This window comes from Chlorocebus sabaeus, chromosome 8 (genome assembly GCF_047675955.1).
Source record: "Chlorocebus sabaeus isolate Y175 chromosome 8, mChlSab1.0.hap1, whole genome shotgun sequence".
NCBI lineage: Eukaryota > Metazoa > Chordata > Mammalia > Primates > Cercopithecidae > Chlorocebus > Chlorocebus sabaeus.
Window position 1 is genome coordinate 44,469,164 of NC_132911.1, and position 24,930 is coordinate 44,494,093.

A 24,930-nucleotide genomic window follows, 5' to 3' on the forward strand; every position below is an offset into this window, starting at 1 on the left:
GGGGAAAGCTGTATCTCTGTGAGATGAATTAACAGAACACAAAGCACTTTCTCAGAAAGCTTCCTTCCAGTTTTTAACGCAATATATTTCCTTTTTCACCATAGCACTCTACAGCTTTCCAAATATCACTTTGCAAATTCCACAAGAACAGTCTTAGGGAAAGGCTTCTTGAGGGTAATGCTGTAACTTTGTGAGAGGAATTAACAGAACACAAAGTATTTTCTCAGAAAGCTTCTTTCCAGTTTTTAAGGGAAGATATTTCCTTTTTCACCATAGCCCACTATGGGCTCCCAAATATCAGTTTGCATATTCCACAAGAGCAGTCTTAACGAAAGGCTTCTTGAGGGGAAAGCTGTATCTCTGTAAGATGAAATAACAGAACACAAAGAAGTTTCCCAGAAATCCTCTTTTCAGTTTCTATCTTAGGATATTTCCTTTTTCACCATAGGCCTCTATGGGCTTCCAAATATCACTTTGCAAATTACACTAGAACAGTCTTAGAGAAAGGCTTCTTGAGGGGAAAGCTGTAACTCTGTGAGATGAATTAATGGAACACAAAGAAGATTCTCAGAAAGCTTCTTCCCAGTATTTAACAGAAGATATTTCGTTTTTCTCCATAGCCCTCTATGGGCTCCCAAATATCACTTTGCAAATTCCACGAGAACGGTCTTAACATAAGATTTCTTGAGGGGAAATCTGTAACTCTGTGCGATGAATTAACAGGACACAAAGCAATTTCTCAGAAAGGTTCTTTCTTGTTTTTAACGGAAGATATTTCCTTCTTCACCATAGCCTTCTATGGGCTTCCAAGTATCACTTTGCAAATTCCAAAAGAACAGTCTTAGCGAAAGGATTCTTGAGGGGAAAGGTGCAACTCTGTGAGATGAATTAACAGAACACAAAGCTTTTTCTCAGAAAGCTTCTTTCCAGTTTTTAATAGAAGATATTTCCATTTTCACCATAGCCCAATATGGGCTTCCAATTATCACTTTGCAAATTCCACAAGAACAGTCTTAGTGAAAAGCATCTTGTGGGGAAACCTGTAACTCTGTGAGATGAATTAACAAAACAAAAAGAAGTTTCTCAGAATGTTTCATTTCAGTTTTTATCTTAGGATATTTCCTTTTTCACCATAGCCCTCTATGGGCTTCCAAATATCACTTTGCAAATTCCACAAGAACACTCTTTGCCAAAGGCTTTTTCAGGGGAAAGCTGTAACTCTGTGAGTTGAATTAACAGAACACAAAGAAATTTCTCAGAAAGCTTCATTTCAGTTTTTATCTTAGGATATTTCCTTTTTCATCATAGTCCCCTTTGGGCTTCCAAATGTCACTTTGCAAATTCCAAAAGAACTGTCTTAGCAAAAGGCTTCTTGAGGGGAAACCTGTAACTCTGTGAGATGAATTAACAGAACACAAAGCAGTTTCTCAGAAAGCTTCTTTCCAGTTTTTAACGGAATATATTTCCTTTTCCTCCTTAGCCCTCTACGGGCTACAAAATATCACTTTGCAAATTCCAGAAGAACAGTATTAGCGAAAGGCTTCTTGAGGGTAAAGATGTAATTCTGTGAGATGAATTATCAGAACACAAAGCAGTTTCTCAGATAGATCCTTTGCAGTTTTTAACGGAAGATATTTCCTTTTTGACCGTAGCCCTCTATGGGCTTCCAAATATCACTTTGCAAATTCCACATGAACAGTCTTAGCGAAAGGCTTCTTGAGGGGAAAGCTGTAAATCTGTGAGGTGAATTAACAGAACACAAAGAAGTTTCTCAGAATGCTTCTTTTCAGTTTTTATCTTAGGTTAATTCCTTTCACACCACAGCCCTCTATTTACTTCCAAATATCACTTTGCAAATTCCACAAGAACAGTCTTAGCGAAAGGCTTCTTGAGGGGAAAGCTGTAACTCTGTGAGATGAATTAACAGAACACAAAGCAGTTTCTCAGAAAGCTTTCTTCCACTTTTTAACCGAAGATATTTCCTTTTTCGCCATAGCCCTCTATGGGCTTCCAAATATCACCTTGCAAATTCAACAAGAACGGTCTTAGCGAAAGGCTTCTTGAGGGGAAAACTGTAACTCTGTGAGATGAATTAACAGAACATGATGAAGTTTCTCAGGAAGCTTCTTTTCAGTTTTTATCTTAGAATATTTCCTTTTTATCCTTAGCCCTCTATGGGCTTCTAAATATCACTTTGCAAATTCCACAAGAACAGTCTTAGCGAAAGGCTTCTTGAGGGGAAAGCTGTAACTCCGTGAGATGAATTAACAGAACACAAAGCATTTTCTCAGAAAGCTTCTTTGCAGTTTTTTTACAGAAGATATTTCCTTTTTGACCATAGCCCTGTATGGGCTTCTCAATATCACTTTGCAAATTCCACAAGAACAGTCTTAGCGAAAGGCTTCCTTGACTGGAAAGCTGTAACTCTGTGAGATGAAATAACAGAACACAAAGCAGTTTCTCAAAAAGCTCCTTTCCAGTTTTTAACGGAAGATATTTTCTTTATCCCCATAGCTCTCTATGGGTTTCCAAATATCACATTGCAAATTCCTCAAGAATGGTCTTAGCGAAGCGCTTCTTGAGGGGAAAGCTGTAATTCTGTGAGATGTATTTACAGAACACAAAGCAGTTTCTCAGAAAGCTTCTTTCCAGTTTTTAACGGAATATATTTCCTTTTTGTCCATAGCCCTCTAAGGGCTTCTAAATATCACTTTGCAAATTCCACAAAAACAGTCTTAGCGAAAGGCTTCTTGAGGGGACAGCTGTAATTCTGTGAGATGAATTATCAGAACACAAAGCAGTTTCTCAGATAGCTTCTTTCCAGTTTGTAACGGAAGATATTTCCTTTTTCACCGTAGCCCTCTATGGGCTTCCAAATATCACTTTGCAAATTCCACAAGAACAGTCTTAGCGAAAGGATTCTTGAGGGGAAAGCTGTAACTCTGTGAAAAGAATTAACAGAACACAAACAAGTTTCTCATAAAGCTTCATTTCAGTTTTTGTCTTCGGATATTTCCTTTTTCACCATAGCCCTCTATGGGCTTCCACATATCACTTTGGAAATTCCACAAGAACAGTCTTAGCGAAAGGCTTCTTGAGGGGAAAGCTGTAAGTCTGTGAGATGAATTAACAGAACAGAAAGAAGTTTCTCAGAAGGCTTTCTTCCAGTTTTTAACGGAAGGTGTTTCCTTTTTCACCATAGCCCTCTATGGGCATCTAAATAACACTTTGCAAATTCCACAGGAGCAGTCTTAGCGAAAGGTTTTTTGAGGGGAAAACTGAAATTCTGTGAGAGGAATTAACAGAACACATAGAAGTTTCTAAGAAAGCTTCATTTCCGTTTTTATGTTAGGATATTTCTTTTTCACCATAGCATTCTGTGGGATTCCAAATATCACTTTTCAAATTCCACAAGAACAGTCTTAGCGAAAGGATTCTACAGGGGAAAGCTGTAAATCTGTGAGATGAATAAACAGAACACAAAGCAGTTTCTCAGAAAGCTACATTTCAGTTTTTATCTTACGATATTTCCTTTTTCACCATAGCCCTCTATGGGCTTCCAAATGTTACTTTGCAAATTCCATAAGATCAGTCTTAGCGAAAGGCTTCCTGAGGGGAAAGCTGTAACTCTGTGAGATGAATTAACAGAAAACAAAGAAGTTTCTCAGAAAGCTTCTTTTCAGTTTTTATCTTAGGATATTTCCTTTTTCACCATAGCCCTCTATTTGCTTCCAATTATCACTTTGCAAATTCCACAAGAAAAGTCTTAGCGAAAGGCTTCTTGAGGGGAAAGCTGTAACTCTGTGAGATGAAATAACAGAACACAAAGCATATTCTCAGAAAGCTTCTCTCCAGTTTTTAATAGAAGATACTTCCTTTTTCACCATAGCCCTCTATGGCCTTCCAAATATCACTTTGCAAATTCCACAAGAAGAGTCTTAGTGAAAGCCTTCTTGAGGAGAATGCTGTAACCCTGTGAGATGAATTAACAGAACACAAAGCAGTTTCTCAGAAAGCTTTCTTCCAGTTTTTAACAGCAGATATTTCCTTTTTCACCATAGCCATCTATGGGCTTCCAAATATCACTTTGCAAATTCCACAAGAAACGTCTTAGAGAAAGGCTTCTTGAGGGGAAAGCTGTAACTCTCTGAGATGAATTAACAGAACACAAAGATGTTTCTCAGAAAGCTTCCTTTCTGTTTTTATCTTAGGATATTTTCTTTTTCACCATAGCCCTCTATGGGCTAACAAATATCACTTTGCAAATTCCACAAGAACAATCTTAGCGAAAGGCTTCTTGAGGGGAAAGCTGTAACACTGTGAGATGAATTAACGGAACACAAAGCAGTTTCTCAGAAAGCTTCTTTCCAGTTTGTTTACGGAAGGTATTTCCTTTTTCACCATAGCCCTCTATGCTCTTCTAAATATCACTTTGCAAATTCCACAAGAACAGTCTTAGCGAAAGGCTTCTTGAGGGGAAAGCTGTAGCTCTTTGAGATGAATTAACAGAACACAAAGCAGTTTCTCAGAAAGCTTCTTTCCAGTTTTTAACAGAAGATAGTTGCTTTTTCCCCATAGCCCTCTAAGGGGTTTCCAAATATCACTTTGAAAATTCTACAAGAATGGTCTCAGCGAAAGGCTTCTTGAGGGGAATGCTGTAACTCTGTGAGATGAATTAGCAGAACACAAAGCAGTTTCTCAGAAAGCTTCTTTCCAGTTTTTAACGGAATATATTTCCTTTTTCACCATAGCCCTCTATGGGCTTCTAAATATCACTTAGCAAATTCCTCAAGAATAGTCTTAGCGAAAGGCTTCTTGAGGGGAAAGCTGTAACTCTGTGAGATGAACTATCAGAACACAAAGCAGTTTCTCAGAAAGCTTTCTTACAGTTTTTAAGGGAAGATATTTCCTTTTTCACCATAACCCTCTATGGGCTTCCAAATATCACTTTGCAAATTCCCCAAGAACAGTCTTAGCGAAAGGCTTCTTGGGGGGAAAGCTGCAGCTCTGTGAGATGAATTAACAGAACACAAAGAAGTTTCTCAGAAAGCTTCTTTTCAGTTGTTTTTTTTTTTTTTTTTTTTTTTTTTTTTTTTTTGAGACGGAGTCTTGCTCTGTAGCCCGGGCTGGACTGCAGTGGCCGGATCTCAGCTCACTGCAAGCTCCGCCTCCTGGGTTTACGCCATTCTCCTTCCTCAGCCTCCCGAGTAGCTGGGACTATAGGCGCCCGCCACCTCGCCCGGCTAGTTTTTTGTATTTTTTAGTAGAGACGGGGTTTCACCGTGTTCGCCAGGATGGTCTCGATCTCCTGACCTCGTGATCCGCCCGCCTCGGCCTCCCAAAGTGCTGGGATTACAGGCTTGAGCCACCGTGCCCGGCCTCTTTTCAGTTTTTATCTTAGGATATTTCCTTTTTCACCATAGCCCTCTATGGGCTTCCAAATATCACTTTGCAAATTCCACAAGAACAGTCTTAGCGAAACGCTTCTTGTGGGGAAAGCTGTAACTCTGTGAGATGAATTAACAGAACACAAAGCATTTTCTCAGAAAGCTTCTTTCCAGTTTTTAATAGAACATATATCCTTTTTCACCATTGCCCAATTTGGGCTTCCAAATATCACATTGCAAATTCCACAAGAACAGTATTAGCTAAAGTCTTCCTGAGGGGAAAGCTGTAACTCTGTGAGATGAATTAAGAGAACACAAAGAAGTTTCTCAGAAAGGTTCTTTCCAGTTTTTAACAGAAGATATTTCCTTTTTCACCATTGCACTCTATGGTCTTCCAAATATCACTTTGCAAATTCCACAAGAACAGTCTTAGCGAAAGGATTCTTCACGGGAAAGCTATAACCCTGTGAGATGAATTAACAGAACACAAAGAAGTTTCTCATAAAGCTTCATTTCAGTTTTTATCTTAGGATATTTCCTTTTTTACCATAGTCCTCTTTGTCTTCCAAATATCACTTTGAAAACACCACAAGAACTGTCTTAGGGATGGCTTCCTGTGGAGAAAGCTGTAACCCTGTGAGATGAATTAAGAGAACTCGAAGAAGTTTTCAGAAAGCTTCTTTTCAGTTTTTATCGTAGGATACTCCCTTTTTTACCATAGCCCTGTATGGGCTTCCAAATATCCCTTTGCAAATTCCTCAAGAACAGTCTTAGCGAAAGGTTTCTTGAGGGGAAAGCTGTAACTCTGTGAGGTGAATTAACAGGACACAAAGCAGTTTCTCAGAAAGCTTTCTTCCAGCTTTTAACGGAAGATATTTCCTTTTTCCCCTTAGCCCTCTATTTGCTTCCAAATATCACTTTGAAAATTCCCCAAGAACAGTCCTAGAGAAAGGCTTCTTGAGTGGAAAGCTGTAACCCTGAGAGATGAATTAACAGAACGCAAAGAAGTTTCTCAGAAAGCTTCATTTCAGTTTTTATCTTAGGATATTTATTTTTTCACCATAGCCCTCTATGGGCTTTCAAATATCTCTTTGCGAATTCCACAAGAACAGTCTTACCGAAAGGCTTCTTGACGGGAAAACTGTAACTCTGTGAGGTGAATTAACAGACCACAAAGCATTTTCTCTGAAAGCTTCTTTCCAGTTTTTAATAGAAAATATTTCCTTTTTCTGCATAGTCCTCTATGGGCTTACAAATATCACTTTGCAAATTTCACAAGAAGAGTCTTAGCGAAGGGTTTATTAAGGGGAAAGCTCTAACTCAGTGAGATGAATTTACAGAACACAAAGCAGTTTCTCAGAAAGCTTCTTTCCAGTTTTGAACGGAATATATTTCCTTTTTCTCCATAGCCTTCTACGGCTTCTAAATATCACTTTTCAAATTCCACAAGAACAGTTTTCGTGAAAGGCTTCTTGAGGGCTAAGATTTAACTCTGTGAGATGAATTATCAGAACACAAAAGAGTTTCTCAGATAGCTTCCTTCAAGTTTTTAATGGAAGATATTTCCTTTTTCACCATCGCCCTCTAAGGGCTTCCAAGTATCACTTTCAAATTCCACCAGAACAGTCTTAGCGAAAGGCTTCTTGAGGGGAATGCTGTAACTCTGTGAGATGAATTAACAGAACACAGAGCAGTTTCTCAGAAAGCTTCATTTCAGATTTTATCTTAGGATATTTCCTTTTTCTCCAAAGACCTCTTTGGGCTTACAAATATCACTTTGAAAATTCCACAAGAACAGTGTTAGCGAAAGCCTTCTGGAGGAGAAAGCTGTAACACTGTGAGATGAATTAACAGAACACAAAGCAGTTTCTCAGAAAGCCTCCTTCCAATTTTTAACGGAAGATATTTCCTTTTTCACCATAGCCCTCTATGGGCTTCCAAATATCACTTTGCAAATTCCTCAAGAATAGTCTTAGCGAAAGGCTTCTTGAGGGGAAAGCTGTAATTCTGTGAGACGAATTAACAGAACACAAAGAAGTTTCTCAGAAAGCTTCTTTTAAGTTTTTAATGAGAGATATTTCCCTTTTCACCATAGCCCTCTATGGGGTTCAAAATATCTCTTTGCAAATTCCACAAGAACAGTTTTAGCGAAAGCATTCTAGAGGGGGAAGCTGTAACTCTGTGAGATGAATTAACAGAACACAAAGCAGTTTCTCAGAAACCTTCTTTCTGGTTTTTAACGGAAGATATTTACTTTTTCAACATAGCACTCTATGCGCTTCTAAATATAACTTTGCAAATTCCACAAGAACAGTCTTAGCGAAAGGCTTCTTGAGGCGAAAGTTGTAACTCTGTGAGATGAATTAACAGAACACAAAGAAGTTTCTCAGAAAGCTTTTCTTCAGTTTTTATCTTAGGATATTTCCTTTTTCACCATAGCCCTCATTGGGCTTCCAAATATAACTTTGCAAATTCCACAAGAACAGTCTTAGCGAAAAGCTTCTTGAGGGGAAAGCTGTAACTCTGCGAGATGAATTAACGGAACACAAATCAAATTCTCAGAAAGCTTCATTTCAGTTTTTACCTTAGGATATTTGCTTTTTCACCATAGCCCTCTATGGGCTTCCAAATATCACTTTGCAAATTCCAGAAGAACTGTCTTAGCGAAAGGCCTCTTGAAGGGAAAGCTGTAACTCTGTGAGATGAATTAAGAGAACACAAAGCAGTTTCTCATAAAGCTTCTTTCCAGTGTTTAACGGAAGATATTTCCTTTTCCCCATAGCCCCCTAAGGGCTTCCAAATATCACTTTGCAAATTCCACAACAGTCTTAATGAAAGGCTTCTTGGGGGGAAAGCTGTAACTCTGTGAGATGAATTAACAGAACACAAAGCAGTTTCTCACAAAGCATCTTTCCAATTTTTAAAGGAAGATATTTCCTTTTTCACCATAGCCATCTAAGGGCTTCTAAATATCACTTTGCAAATTCCACAAGAGCAGTCTTAGCGAAAAACTTCTTGAGGGGAAAGCTGTAAGTCTGTGAGATGAATTAACAGAACACAAATCAGTTTCTCAGAAAGCTTCTTTCCAGTTTTTATCTTAGGATATTTCCTTTTTCACCATAGCCCTCTATGTGCTTCCAAATATCACTTTGCAAATTCCACAAGAACTGTCTTAGCGAAAGGCTTCTTGAGGGGAAAGCTGTAACTCTGTGAGATGAATTAACAGAACACAAAGCAGTTTCTTAGAAAGCTTCTTCCCAGTTCTTAACAGAAGATATTTCGTTTTTCACCATAGCCCTCTATGGGCTCCCAAATATCACTTTGCAAATTTCACAAAAACAGTGTTAGCGAAACGCTTCTTGAGGGGAAAGCAAAAATCTGTGAGATGAATTAACAGAACACAAAGCAGTTTCTCAGAAAGCTTCTTTCCAGTTTTTAACCGAAGATAATTCCTTTTACACCGTAGCCCATTATGGGCTTCCAAAATCACTTTGCAAATTTCACAAGAACAGTCTTAGTGAAAGGGTTCTTGAGGGGAAAGCTGTAACTCTGTGAGATGAATTACCAGAACACAAAGAAGTTTCTCAGAAACGTTTTTTTCAGTTTTTAACGGAAGATATTTCCTTTTTCACCATAGCCCACTATGGGCTCCCAAATAACTCTTTGCCAAATCCACAAGAACAGTCTTAGCGAAAGGCTTCTTGAGGGGAAAGCTGTAGCTGTGTGAGATGAATTAACAGAACCCAAAGCAATTTCTCAGAAAGCCACTTTTCAGGTTTTATCTTAGGATGTTTCCTTTTTCACCATTGGGCTCTATGGGCTTCCAAATATCACTTTGCAAATTCCACAAGAATAGTCTTAGCAAAAGGCTTCTTGAGGGCAAAGCTGTAACTCTGTGAGATGAATTAACAGAAGACAAAGCAGTTTCTCTGAAAGCTTTATTCCAGTTTTTAACTGAAGATGTTTCATTTTTCACCATAACCCCCTATGGGCTTCCAAATATCACTTTGCAAACTCCACAAAAAGAGTCTTAGCGAAAGACTTCTTGAGGGGAAAGCTCTAACTCTGTGACATGAATTAACAGAACACAAAGCCGTTTCTCAGAGAGATTCTTTCCAGTTTTTAACGGAAGATATTTACTTTTTCACCATAGCCCTCTATGGGCTTCTAAATATCACTTTGCAAATTCCACAAGAACAGTCTTAGCGAAAGGCTTCTTGAGGGGAAAGCTGTAATTCTGTGAGATGAATTAACAGAACACAAAGCAGTTTCTCAGAAAGCTTCTTTCCAGTTTTTAACGGAAGATATTTCCTTTTTCGCCATAGCCCTCTATGGGCTTCCAAATATGACTTTGAAAATTCCACAGGAACACTCTTACTGATAGGCTTCTTAAGGGGAAAGTTATAACTCTGTGAGATGAATTAAGAGAACACAATCTAGTTTCTGAGAAAGCTTCTTTTCGGTTTTTATCTTAGGATATTTCCTTTTTCGCCATAACCATCTATGGTCTTCCAATATCACTTTGCAAATTCCACAAGAACAGTCTCAGTGAACGGTTTCTTGAGGGGAAATCTGTAACCATGTGAGATGAATTAACAGAACACAAAGCAGTCTCTCAGAAATCTTCTTTCCAGATTTTAACGGAAAATGCTTCCTTTTTCACCATAGCCTCCTATGGGCTTCCAAATATCACTTTTCAAATTCCACAAGATCAGCCTTAGCTAAAGGTTTCTTATGGAGAAATTTGTAACACTGTGAGATGAATTAACAGAACACAAAGCAGTTTCTCAAAAAGCGTCTTTTCGGTTTTTATCTTAGGATATTTCCTTTTTCACCATAGCCCTGTAGGGGTTCCAAATATCACTTTGCAAATTCCACAAGAACAGTCATAGCGAAAGGTTTCTTGAGGAGAAAGCTGTAACTCTGTGAGACGAATTAACAGAACACAATGCAGTTTCTCAGAAAGCTTCTTTCCAGTTTTTAACGGAATATATTTCCTTTTTCTCCATAACCCTCTATGGTCTTCTAAATATCATTTTGCAAATTAAACAAGAACAGTCTTAGCGAAAGTCTTCTTGAGGGAAAAGCTGTAACTCCGTGAGATGTATTATCAGAACACAAAGCTGTTTCTCAGAAAGCTACTTTCCAGTTTTTATCGGCAGTTTCTCAGAAAGCTTGTTTTCAGTTTATATCTTAGGATATTTCCATTTTCACCATAGCCCTCTATGGGCTTCCAAATATCACTTTGTAAATTCCAAAAGAACAGTCTTAGCGAAAAGCTTCTTGAGGGGAAAGCTGTAACTCTGTGAGATGAATTAACAGAACACAAAGGAGTTTCTCAGAAAGCTTCTTTCCAGTTTTAAACGGAAGTTATTTCCTTATTCACCATAGCCCTCTATGGGCTTCCAAATATCACTTTGCAAATTCCACAAGAACAGTCTTAGCGAAAGGTTTCTTGAGGGGAATCCTGTAACGCTGTGAGATGAATTACCAGAATACAAAGAAGTTTCTCAGAAAGCTTCTTTTCAGTTTTTATCTTGGGATATTTCCTTTTTCACCATAGCCCTCTATGGGCTTCCAAATATCACTTTGCAAATTCCACAAGAACAGTCTTAGCGAAAGGCTTCATGAGGGGAAAGCTGTACCTCTGTGAGATGAATTAACAGAACACAAAGGAGTTTCTCAGAAAGCTTCTTTCCAGTTTTTATCGGAATATAATTCCTTTTTCTCCATAGCCCTCTATGGTCTTCTAAATATCACTTTGCAAATTCCACAAGAACAGTCTTAGCGAAAGGCTTCTTGAGGGGAAAGCTGTAACTCTGTGAGATGAATTAACAGAACACAAAGAAGTTTCTCAAAAAGCTTCTCTACAGTTTTTAAGAGAAGATATTTCCTTTTTCAACATAGCCCTCTATGGTCTTCCAAATATGACTTTGCAAACCACAAGAAGAGTCTTAGCGAAAGGCTTCCGAGGAGACAGCTGTAACACTGTGAGATGAATTAAGAGACCACAAAGTAGTTTCTCAGAAAGCTTCTTTCCAGTTTTTAACGGAAGATATTTCCTTTTTCCCCGTATCCCTCTATGGGCTTCCAAATATCACTTTGCAAATTGCACAAGAACAGTCTTAGCGAAAGGCTTCTTGAGGGGAAAGCTGTAAATCTGTGAGATGAATTGACAGAACACAAAGAAGTTTCTCAGAAAGCTTCATTTCAGTTTTTATCTTAGGATATTTTCTTTTTCATCATAGCCCTCTATGGGCTTCCAAATATCACTTTGAAAATTCCAGAAGAACAGTCTTAGGGAAAGGCTTTTAGAGTTGAAAGCTGTAACGTTGTGAGATGAATTAACAGAACACAAAGCAGTTTCTCAGAAAGCTTCTTTCCAGTTTTTAACGGAAGATATTTCCTTTTTCACCATAGCCCTCTATTTGCTTCCAAATATCACTTTGCAAATTCCACAAGAATGGTCTTAGCGAAAAGCTTCTTGAGGGGAAAGCTGTAACTCTGCGAGATGAATTAACAGAACACAAAGCAGTTTCTCACATAGCTTCTTTCCAGTTGTTAACAGAAGATATTTCGTTTTTCACCTTAGCCCTCTATGGGATTCCAAATATCACTTTGCAAATTCCACAACAACTGCCTTAGCGAAAGCCTTCTTGAAGGGAAAGCTGTAACTCTGTGAGATAAATTAACAGAACACAAAGCAGTTTCTTAGACAGTTCCTTCCAGATTTTAACGGAAGATATTTCCTTTTTTACCATAACCCACTATGGGCTTCCAAATATCACTTTGCAAATTCCACAAGAACAGTCTTAACGAAAGGCTTCTTCAGGGGAAAGCTGTAACTCTGTGAAATGAATTAACAGAACACAAAGCAGTTTCTCAGAAAGCTTCTTTCCAGTTTTTAACGGAAGATATTTCCTTTTTCACAACTGCCCTCTAAGGGCTTTTAAATATCACTTTGCAAATTCCACAAGAACACTCTTAGCGAAAGGCTTCTTGAGGGGATAGCTGTAACTCTGTCAGATGAATTAACAGAACACAAAGCAGTTTCTCAGAAAGCTTCTTTCCAGTATTTAACGGAAGATATTTCTTCTTTCACCATAACTCTCTATGTTCTTCCAAATGTCACTTTGAAATTTCCACAAGAACAGTCTTAGCGGAAGCCTTCTTCAGGGGAAAGCTGTAACACTGTGAGATGAATTAGCAGAACACAAAGATGTTTCTCAGAAAGCTTCTTTTCACTTTTTATCTTAGGATATTTCCTTTTTCACCGTAGCCCAACATGGGCTTCCAAATATCACTTTGCAAATTCCACAAGAACTGTCTTAACGAAAGGCTTCTTGAGGGGAAAGCTGTAACTCTGTGAGATGAATTAACAGAACACAAAGCAGTTTCTCAGAAAGCTTCTTCCCAGTTTTTAACAGAAGATATTTCGTTTTTCACCATAGCCCTCTAAGGGCTACCAAATATCACTTTGCACATTCCACAAGAACAGTCCTAGCGAAAGGCTTCTTCAGGGGAAAGCCGTAGCTTTGTGAGATGAATTAACAGAACACAAAGCAGTTTCTCGGAAAGCTTCTTTCCAGTTTTTAACAGAATATATTTCCTTTTTCACCACAGCCCTCTAAAGGTTCAAAATATCACTTTCTAAATTCCACAAGAACAGTCTTAGCGAAAGGCGTCTTGAGCAGAAAGCTATACCACGGTGAGATGAATTAACAGAAGACAAAACAGTTTCTCAGAAAGCTTCTTTCCAATTTTTAAAGTAACACATTTCCTTGTTCTCCGGAGCCCACTATGAGCTTCCAAATATCACTTTGTGAATTCCACAAGAACCGTCTTAGCGAAAGGCTTCTTCAGGGGAAAGCTGTAGCTCTGTGAGATGAATTAACAGACACAAAGCAGTTTCTCAGAAAGCTTGTTTTCAGTTTTTATCTTAGGATATTTCCTTTTTCACCGTAGCCCTCTATGGGCTTCTAAATATCACATTGCAAATTCCGCAAGAACGGTCTTAGAGAAAGTCTTCTTGAGGAGAAAGCTGTAACTCTGTGAGATGAATTAACAGAACACAAAGAAGTTTCTCAGAAAGCTTCATTTCAGTTTTTATCTTAGGATATTTCCTTTTTCACCATAGCCCTCTATGGGCTTCCCAATATCACTATGCAAATTCCACGAGAACATTCTTAGCGAAAGGCTTCTTGAGTTGAAAGCTGTAACTTTGTGATATGAATTAACAGAACACAAAGCAGTTTCTCAGAAAGCTTCTTCCCAGTTTTTATCAGAAGATATTTCCTTTTTCACCATAGCCCTTATGGGCTTCCAAGTATCACTTTCCAAATTCCACAAGAACAGTCTTAGCGAAAGACTTCTTGAGGGGAAAGCTGTAACTCTGTGAGATGAATTATCAGAACACAAAGAAGTTTCTCATAAAGCTTCATTTCAGTTTTTATCTTATGATATTTCCTTTTTCACCGCAGCCCTCTATGGGCTTCCAAATACCACCTTGCAAATTCCACAAGAACAGTCTTAGTGAAAGGCTTCTTGAGGGAAATGTTGTAACTCTGTGAGATTCGTTACCAGAACACAAAGCAGTTTCTCAGAAAGCTTCTCTCCAGTTTTTCAAAGAAGATATTTCCTTTTTCACCATAGCCCTCTATGGGCTTCCAAATATCACTTTACAAATTCCACAAGAACAGTCTGAGAGAAAGGCTTCTGAGGAGAAAGCTGTAACTCTTTGAGATGAATTAACAGGACACAAAGAAATTTCTCAGAAAGCTTCTTTCCAGTTTTTAACGGAAGATATTTCCTTTTTCACCAGCCCTGTAAGGCCTTCCAAATATCACTTTGCAAATTCCACAAGAACAGTCATAGCGAAAGGTTTCTTGAGGAGAAAGCTGTAACTCTGAGAGATGAATTAACAGAACACAATGCAGTTTCTCAGAAAGCTTCTTTCCAGTTTTTAACGGAATATATTTCCTTTTTCTCCATAACCCTCTATGGTCTTCTAAATATCATTTTGCAAAATACACAAGAACAGTCTTTGCGAAAGTCTTCTTGAGGGAAAAGCTGTAACTCCGTGAGATGTATTATCAGAACACAAAGCTGTTTCTCAGAAAGCTACTTTCCAGTTTTTATCGGCAGTTTCTCAGAAAGCTTGTTTTCAGTTTATATCTTAGGATATTTCCATTTTCACAATAGCCCTCTATGGGCTTCCAAATATCACTTTGTAAATTCCACAAGAACAGTCTTAGCGAAAGGCTTCTTGAGGGGAAAGCTGTAACTCTGTGAGATGAATTAACAGAACACATAGGAGTTTCTCAGAAAGCTTCTTTCCAGTTTTTATTGGAATATAATTCCTTTTTCTCCATAGCCCTCTAGGGTCTTCTAAATATCACTTTGCAAATTCCACAAGAACAGTCTTAGCGAAAGACTTCTTGAGGGGAATGCTGTAACGCTGTGGGATGAATTAACAGAACACAAAGAAGTTTCTCAGAAAGCTTCTTTTCAGTTTTTATCTTGGGATATTTCCTTTTTCACCATAGCCCTCTATGGGCTTCCAAATATCACTTTGCAAATTCCACAAGAACAGTCTTAGCGAAAGGCTTCTTGAGGGGAAAGCTGTAACACTGTGAGATGAATTAACAGAACACAAAGGAGTTTCTCAGAAAGTTTCTTTCCAGTTTTTATCGGAATACAATTCCTTTCTCTCCATAGCCCTCTATGGTCTTCCAAATATCACTTTGCAAATGCCACAAGAGCAATCTTAGCGAAAGGCTTCTTGAGGGGAAAGCTGTAAGTCTGTGAGATGAATTATCAGAACACAAAGCAGATTCTCAGATAGTTAATCTAAAGTTTTTAACGGAAGATATTTCCTTTTTCTCCTTAGCCCTCTATGGGCTATCAAGTGTCACTTTGCAAATTCCACAAGAACAGTCTTAGAGAAAGGCTTCTTTAGGGGAAAGCTGTAACTGTGTGACATTAATTAACAGAACACAAAGCAGTTTCTCAAAAAGCTTCCTTCTGGTTTTTAACGGAAGATATTTCCTTTTTCACCATGGCCCTCAATGGGCTTCCAAATATCACTTTGCAAATTCCACAAGAACAGTCTTAGCGAAAGGCTTCTTGAGGGGAAAGCTGTAACTCTGTGAGATGCATTATCAGGACACAAAGAAGTTTCTCAGAAAGCTTCTTTCCAGTTTTTAACAGAAGATATTTCCTTTTTCACCATAGCCCTCTACGGTCTTACAAATATCACTTTGCAAATTCCACAAGAACAGTCTTAGCGAAAGGCTTCTTGAGGGGAAAGCTCTAACTCTGTGAGATGAATTAACAGACCACAAAGCAGATTTCAGAAAGCTTCATTCCAGTTTTTAACGGAATATATTTCCTTTTTCACCATAGCCCTCTATGGGCTTCCAAATATCACTTTGCAAATTCCACAAGAACATTCTTAGCGAAAGGCTTCTTGAGGGGACAGCTGTAACTCTGTGAGGTGAATTAACAGAACACAAAGCAGTTTCTGAGAAGGCTTCTTTGCAATTTTTAAGAGAAGATATTTCCTTTTTCACCATAGCCCTCTATGGGCTTCCAAATATCACTTTGCAAATTCCACAAGAACAGTATTAGTGTAAGGCTTCTGAGGAGAAAGCCGTAACTCTGTAAGATGAATTAGTAGAACACAAAGCAGTTTCTCAAAAAGCTTCTTTCCAGTTTTTAAAAGAAGATATTTCATTTTTCCCCATAGCCCTCTAAGGTCTTCTAAATATCACTTTGCAAATTCCACAAGAACAGTCTTAGCGAAAGACTTCTTGAGGGGAAAGCTGTAACTCTGTGAGATGAATTATCAGAACACAAAGCAGATTCTCAGATAGTTACTCTCCAGTTTTTAACGGAAGATAGTCCTTTTTATCCATAGCCCTCTATGGGCTATCAAGTATTACTTTGCAAATTCCACAAGAACAGTCTTAGCGAAAGGCTTCATGAGTGGAAAGCTGTAACTCTGTGAGATGAATTAACGGAACACAAAGCTGTTTCTCAGAAAGTTTCCTTCTGGTTTTTAACGGAGATATTTCCTTTTTCAACATAGACCTCTACGGACTTCCAATTATCACTTTGCAAATTCCACAAGAACAGTCTTATCGAAAGGCTTCTGGAGGAGGAAGCTGTAACTCTGTGAGATGCATTATCAGGACACAAAGCAGTTTCTCAGAAAGCTTCTTTCCAGTTTTTAACGGAAGACATTTCCTTTTTCACCATAGCCCTCTGTGTGCTTCCAAATATCACTTTGCAAATTCCACAAGAACAGTCTTAGCGTAAGCTTTCTTCAGGGGAAAGCTGTAGCTCTGTGAGATTAATTAACAGAACACAAAGCAGTTTCTCAGAAAGCTTCTTTCCAGTTTTTAAAAGAAGATATTTCCTTTTTCACCATTGCCCTCTATGAGCTTCCAAATATCACTTTGCAAATTCCACAAGAACAGTCTTAGAGAAAGGCTTCTTGAGGGGAACGCTGTAACTCTGTGAGATAAATTAACAGAACACAGAGCAGTTTCTCAGAAAGCTTCATTCCAGTTTTTACCGGAATATATTTCCTTTTTCACCATAGCCCTCTATCGGCTTCCAAATATCACTTTGCAAATTCCACAAGAACATTCTTAGCGAAAGGCTTCTTGAGGGGAAAGCTGTAACTCCGTGAGATGAATTAACAGAATACAAAGAAGTTTCTCAGAAAGCTTCTTTCCAGTTTTTAACAGAAAATATTTCCTTTTTCACCACAGCCTTCTATGGTCTTACAAATATCATTTTGCAAATTCCACAAGAACAGTCTTAGCGAAAGGCTGCTGAGGAGAAAGCTGTAACTCTGTGAGATGAATTAACAGAACACAAAGCAGTTTCTCAGAAAGCTTCTTTCAGTTTTTCAAGGAATATATTTCACTTTTCCCCATAGCCCTCTATGGGCTTCCAAATATCACTTTGCAAATTCCACAAGAACAGTCATAGCGAAAGGTTTCTTGAGGAGAAAGCTGTAACTCTGTGAGACGAATTAACAGAACACAATGCAGTTTCTCAGAAAGCTTCTTTCCAGTTTTTAACGGAATATATTTCCTTTTTCTCCATAACCCTCTATGGTCTTCTAAATATCATTTTGCAAATTAAACAAGAACAGTCTTAGCGAAAGTCTTCTTGAGGGAAAAGCTGTAACTCCGTGAGATGTATTATCAGAACACAAAGCTGTTTCTCAGAAAGCTACTTTCCAGTTTTTATCGGCAGTTTCTCAGAAAGCTTGTTTTCAGTTTATATCTTAGGATATTTCCATTTTCACCATAGCCCTCTATGGGCTTCCAAATATCACTTTGTAAATTCCAAAAGAACAGTCTTAGCGAAAAGCTTCTTGAGGGGAAAGCTGTAACTCTGTGAGATGAATTAACAGAACACAAAGGAGTTTCTCAGAAAGCTTCTTTCCAGTTTTAAACGGAAGTTATTTCCTTATTCACCATAGCCCTCTATGGGCTTCCAAATATCACTTTGCAAATTCCACAAGAACAGTCTTAGCGAAAGGTTTCTTGAGGGGAATCCTGTAACGCTGTGAGATGAATTACCAGAATACAAAGAAGTTTCTCAGAAAGCTTCTTTTCAGTTTTTATCTTGGGATATTTCCTTTTTCACCATAGCCCTCTATGGGCTTCCAAATATCACTTTGCAAATTCCACAAGAACAGTCTTAGCGAAAGGCTTCATGAGGGGAAAGCTGTACCTCTGTGAGATGAATTAACAGAACACAAAGGAGTTTCTCAGAAAGCTTCTTTCCAGTTTTTATCGGAATATAATTCCTTTTTCTCCATAGCCCTCTATGGTCTTCTAAATATCACTTTGCAAATTCCACAAGAACAGTCTTAGCGAAAGGCTTCTTGAGGGGAAAGCTGTAACTCTGTGAGATGAATTAACAGAACACAAAGAAGTTTCTCAAAAAGCTTCTCTACAGTTTTTAAGAGAAGATATTTCCTTTTTCAACATAGCCCTCTATGGTCTTCCAAATATGACTTTGCAAACCACAAGAAGAGTCTTAGCGAAAGGCTTCCGAGGAGACAGCTGTAACACTGTGAGATGAATTAAGAGACCACAAAGTAGTTTCTCAGAAAGCTTCTTTCCAGTTTTTAACGGAAGATATTTCCTTTTTCCCCGTATCCCTCTATGGGCTTCCAAATATCACTTTGCAAATTGCACAAGAACAGTCTTAGCGAAAGGCTTCTTGAGGGGAAAGCTGTAAATCTGTGAGATGAATTGACAGAACACAAAGAAGTTTCTCAGAAAGCTTCATTTCAGTTTTTATCTTAGGATATTTTCTTTTTCATCATAGCCCTCTATGGGCTTCCAAATATCACTTTGAAAATTCCAGAAGAACAGTCTTAGGGAAAGGCTTTTAGAGTTGAAAGCTGTAACGTTGTGAGATGAATTAACAGAACACAAAGCAGTTTCTCAGAAAGCTTCTTTCCAGTTTTTAACGGAAGATATTTCCTTTTTCACCATAGCCCTCTATTTGCTTCCAAATATCACTTTGCAAATTCCACAAGAATGGTCTTAGCGAAAAGCTTCTTGAGGGGAAAGCTGTAACTCTGCGAGATGAATTAACAGAACACAAAGCAGTTTCTCACATAGCTTCTTTCCAGTTGTTAACAGAAGATATTTCGTTTTTCACCTTAGCCCTCTATGGGATTCCAAATATCACTTTGCAAATTCCACAACAACTGCCTTAGCGAAAGCCTTCTTGAAGGGAAAGCTGTAACTCTGTGAGATAAATTAACAGAACACAAAGCAGTTTCTTAGACAGTTCCTTCCAGATTTTAACGGAAGATATTTCCTTTTTTACCATAACCCACTATGGGCTTCCAAATATCACTTTGCAAATTCCACAAGAACAGTCTTAACGAAAGGCTTCTTCAGGGGAAAGCTGTAACTCTGTGAAATGAATTAACAGAACACAAAGCAGTTTCTCAGAAAGCTTCTTTCCAGTTTTTAACGGAAGATATTTCCTTTTTCACAACTGCCCTCTAAGGGCTTTTAAATATCACTTTGCAAATTCCACAAGAACACTCTTAGCGAAAGGCTTCTTGAGGGGATAGCTGTAACTCTGTCAGATGAATTAACAGAACACAAAGCAGTTTCTCAGAAAGCTTCTTTCCAGTATTTAACGGAAGATATTTCTTCTTTCACCATAACTCTCTATGTTCTTCCAAATGTCACTTTGAAATTTCCACAAGAACAGTCTTAGCGGAAGCCTTCTTCAGGGGAAAGCTGTAACACTGTGAGATGAATTAGCAGAACACAAAGATGTTTCTCAGAAAGCTTCTTTTCACTTTTTATCTTAGGATATTTCCTTTTTCACCGTAGCCCAACATGGGCTTCCAAATATCACTTTGCAAATTCCACAAGAACTGTCTTAACGAAAGGCTTCTTGAGGGGAAAGCTGTAACTCTGTGAGATGAATTAACAGAACACAAAGCAGTTTCTCAGAAAGCTTCTTCCCAGTTTTTAACAGAAGATATTTCGTTTTTCACCATAGCCCTCTAAGGGCTACCAAATATCACTTTGCACATTCCACAAGAACAGTCCTAGCGAAAGGCTTCTTCAGGGGAAAGCCGTAGCTTTGTGAGATGAATTAACAGAACACAAAGCAGTTTCTCGGAAAGCTTCTTTCCAGTTTTTAACAGAATATATTTCCTTTTTCACCACAGCCCTCTAAAGGTTCAAAATATCACTTTCTAAATTCCACAAGAACAGTCTTAGCGAAAGGCATCTTGAGCAGAAAGCTATACCACGGTGAGATGAATTAACAGAAGACAAAACAGTTTCTCAGAAAGCTTCTTTCCAATTTTTAAAGTAACACATTTCCTTGTTCTCCGGAGCCCACTATGAGCTTCCAAATATCACTTTGTGAATTCCACAAGAACCGTCTTAGCGAAAGGCTTCTTCAGGGGAAAGCTGTAGCTCTGTGAGATGAATTAACAGACACAAAGCAGTTTCTCAGAAAGCTTGTTTTCAGTTTTTATCTTAGGATATTTCCTTTTTCACCGTAGCCCTCTATGGGCTTCTAAATATCACATTGCAAATTCCGCAAGAACGGTCTTAGAGAAAGTCTTCTTGAGGAGAAAGCTGTAACTCTGTGAGATGAATTAACAGAACACAAAGAAGTTTCTCAGAAAGCTTCATTTCAGTTTTTATCTTAGGATATTTCCTTTTTCACCATAGCCCTCTATGGGCTTCCCAATATCACTATGCAAATTCCACGAGAACATTCTTAGCGAAAGGCTTCTTGAGTTGAAAGCTGTAACTTTGTGATATGAATTAACAGAACACAAAGCAGTTTCTCAGAAAGCTTCTACCCAGTTTTTATCAGAAGATATTTCCTTTTTCACCATAGCCCTTATGGGCTTCCAAGTATCACTTTCCAAATTCCACAAGAACAGTCTTAGCGAAAGACTTCTTGAGGGGAAAGCTGTAACTCTGTGAGATGAATTATCAGAACACAAAGAAGTTTCTCATAAAGCTTCATTTCAGTTTTTATCTTATGATATTTCCTTTTTCACCGCAGCCCTCTATGGGCTTCCAAATACCACCTTGCAAATTCCACAAGAACAGTCTTAGTGAAAGGCTTCTTGAGGGAAATGTTGTAACTCTGTGAGATTCGTTACCAGAACACAAAGCAGTTTCTCAGAAAGCTTCTCTCCAGTTTTTCAAAGAAGATATTTCCTTTTTCACCATAGCCCTCTATGGGCTTCCAAATATCACTTTACAAATTCCACAAGAACAGTCTGAGAGAAAGGCTTCTGAGGAGAAAGCTGTAACTCTTTGAGATGAATTAACAGGACACAAAGAAATTTCTCAGAAAGCTTCTTTCCAGTTTTTAACGGAAGATATTTCCTTTTTCACCAGCCCTGTAAGGCCTTCCAAATATCACTTTGCAAATTCCACAAGAACAGTCATAGCGAAAGGTTTCTTGAGGAGAAAGCTGTAACTCTGAGAGATGAATTAACAGAACACAATGCAGTTTCTCAGAAAGCTTCTTTCCAGTTTTTAACGGAATATATTTCCTTTTTCTCCATAACCCTCTATGGTCTTCTAAATATCATTTTGCAAAATACACAAGAACAGTCTTTGCGAAAGTCTTCTTGAGGGAAAAGCTGTAACTCCGTGAGATGTATTATCAGAACACAAAGCTGTTTCTCAGAAAGCTACTTTCCAGTTTTTATCGGCAGTTTCTCAGAAAGCTTGTTTTCAGTTTATATCTTAGGATATTTCCATTTTCACAATAGCCCTCTATGGGCTTCCAAATATCACTTTGTAAATTCCACAAGAACAGTCTTAGCGAAAGGCTTCTTGAGGGGAAAGCTGTAACTCTGTGAGATGAATTAACAGAACACATAGGAGTTTCTCAGAAAGCTTCTTTCCAGTTTTTATTGGAATATAATTCCTTTTTCTCCATAGCCCTCTAGGGTCTTCTAAATATCACTTTGCAAATTCCACAAGAACAGTCTTAGCGAAAGACTTCTTGAGGGGAATGCTGTAACGCTGTGGGATGAATTAACAGAACACAAAGAAGTTTCTCAGAAAGCTTCTTTTCAGTTTTTATCTTGGGATATTTCCTTTTTCACCATAGCCCTCTATGGGCTTCCAAATATCACTTTGCAAATTCCACAAGAACAGTCTTAGCGAAAGGCTTCTTGAGGGGAAAGCTGTAACACTGTGAGATGAATTAACAGAACACAAAGGAGTTTCTCAGAAAGTTTCTTTCCAGTTTTTATCGGAATACAATTCCTTTCTCTCCATAGCCCTCTATGGTCTTCCAAATATCACTTTGCAAATGCCACAAGAGCAATCTTAGCGAAAGGCTTCTTGAGGGGAAAGCTGTAACTCTGTGAGATGAATTATCAGAACACAAAGCAGATTCTCAGATAGTTAATCTAAAGTTTTTAACGGAAGATATTTCCTTTTTCTCCTTAGCCCTCTATGGGCTATCAAGTGTCACTTTGCAAATTCCACAAGAACAGTCTTAGAGAAAGGCTTCTTTAGGGGAAAGCTGTAACTGTGTGACATTAATTAACAGAACACCAAGCAGTTTCTCAAAAAGCTTCCTTCTGGTTTTTAACGGAAGATATTTCCTTTTTCACCATGGCCCTCAATGGGCTTCCAAATATCACTTTGCAAATTCCACAAGAACAGTCTTAGCGAAAGGCTTCTTGAGGGGAAAGCTGTAACTCTGTGAGATGCATTATCAGGACACAAAGAAGTTTCTCAGAAAGCTTCTTTCCAGTTTTTAACAGAAGATATTTCCTTTTTCACCATAGCCCTCTACGGTCTTACAAATATCACTTTGCAAATTCCACAAGAACAGTCTTAGCGAAAGGCTTCTTGAGGGGAAAGCTCTAACTCTGTGAGATGAATTAACAGACCACAAAGCAGATTTCAGAAAGCTTCATTCCAGTTTTTAACGGAATATATTTCCTTTTTCACCATAGCCCTCTATGGGCTTCCAAATATCACTTTGCAAATTCCACAAGAACATTCTTAGCGAAAGGCTTCTTGAGGGGACAGCTGTAACTCTGTGAGGTGAATTAACAGAACACAAAGCAGTTTCTGAGAAGGCTTCTTTGCAATTTTTAAGAGAAGATATTTCCTTTTTCACCATAGCCCTCTATGGGCTTCCAAATATCACTTTGCAAATTCCACAAGAACAGTATTAGTGTAAGGCTTCTGAGGAGAAAGCCGTAACTCTGTAAGATGAATTAGTAGAACACAAAGCAGTTTCTCAAAAAGCTTCTTTCCAGTTTTTAAAAGAAGATATTTCATTTTTCCCCATAGCCCTCTAAGGTCTTCTAAATATCACTTTGCAAATTCCACAAGAACAGTCTTAGCGAAAGACTTCTTGAGGGGAAAGCTGTAACTCTGTGAGATGAATTATCAGAACACAAAGCAGATTCTCAGATAGTTACTCTCCAGTTTTTAACGGAAGATAGTCCTTTTTATCCATAGCCCTCTATGGGCTATCAAGTATTACTTTGCAAATTCCACAAGAACAGTCTTAGCGAAAGGCTTCATGAGTGGAAAGCTGTAACTCTGTGAGATGAATTAACGGAACACAAAGCTGTTTCTCAGAAAGTTTCCTTCTGGTTTTTAACGGAGATATTTCCTTTTTCAACATAGACCTCTACGGACTTCCAATTATCACTTTGCAAATTCCACAAGAACAGTCTTATCGAAAGGCTTCTGGAGGAGGAAGCTGTAACTCTGTGAGATGCATTATCAGGACACAAAGCAGTTTCTCAGAAAGCTTCTTTCCAGTTTTTAACGGAAGACATTTCCTTTTTCACCATAGCCCTCTGTGTGCTTCCAAATATCACTTTGCAAATTCCACAAGAACAGTCTTAGCGTAAGCTTTCTTCAGGGGAAAGCTGTAGCTCTGTGAGATTAATTAACAGAACACAAAGCAGTTTCTCAGAAAGCTTCTTTCCAGTTTTTAAAAGAAGATATTTCCTTTTTCACCATTGCCCTCTATGAGCTTCCAAATATCACTTTGCAAATTCCACAAGAACAGTCTTAGAGAAAGGCTTCTTGAGGGGAACGCTGTAACTCTGTGAGATAAATTAACAGAACACAGAGCAGTTTCTCAGAAAGCTTCATTCCAGTTTTTACCGGAATATATTTCCTTTTTCACCATAGCCCTCTATCGGCTTCCAAATATCACTTTGCAAATTCCACAAGAACATTCTTAGCGAAAGGCTTCTTGAGGGGAAAGCTGTAACTCCGTGAGATGAATTAACAGAATACAAAGAAGTTTCTCAGAAAGCTTCTTTCCAGTTTTTAACAGAAAATATTTCCTTTTTCACCACAGCCTTCTATGGTCTTACAAATATCATTTTGCAAATTCCACAAGAACAGTCTTAGCGAAAGGCTGCTGAGGAGAAAGCTGTAACTCTGTGAGATGAATTAACAGAACACAAAGCAGTTTCTCAGAAAGCTTCTTTCAGTTTTTCAAGGAATATATTTCACTTTTCCCCATAGCCCTCTATGGGCTTCCAAATATCACTTTGCAAATTCCACAAGAACAGTCTTAGCGAAAGACTTCTTGAGGGAAAAGCTGTAACTCTGTGAGATGAATTAACAGAACACAAAGGAGTTTCTCAGAAAGATTCTTTCCAGTTTTTTTCGGAATATAATTCCTTTTTCCCCATAGCCCTCTATGGTCTTCCAAATATCACTTTGGAAATTCCACAAGAACAGTCTTAGCGAAAGGCTTCTTGAGGGGAAAGCTGTAACTCTGGGAGATGAATTATCAGAACACAAAGCAGACTCTCAGATAGTTACTCTACAGTTTTTAACGGAAGATATTTCCTTTTTATCCATAGCCCCCTATGGGCTTCCCAATATCACGTTGCAAATTCCACAACAACACACTTAGCGAAACGCTTCTTCAGCGGAAAGCTGTAACTCTGTAAAATGAACTAACAGAACACAAAGCTGTTTCTCAGAAAGTTTCTTTCCAGTATTTA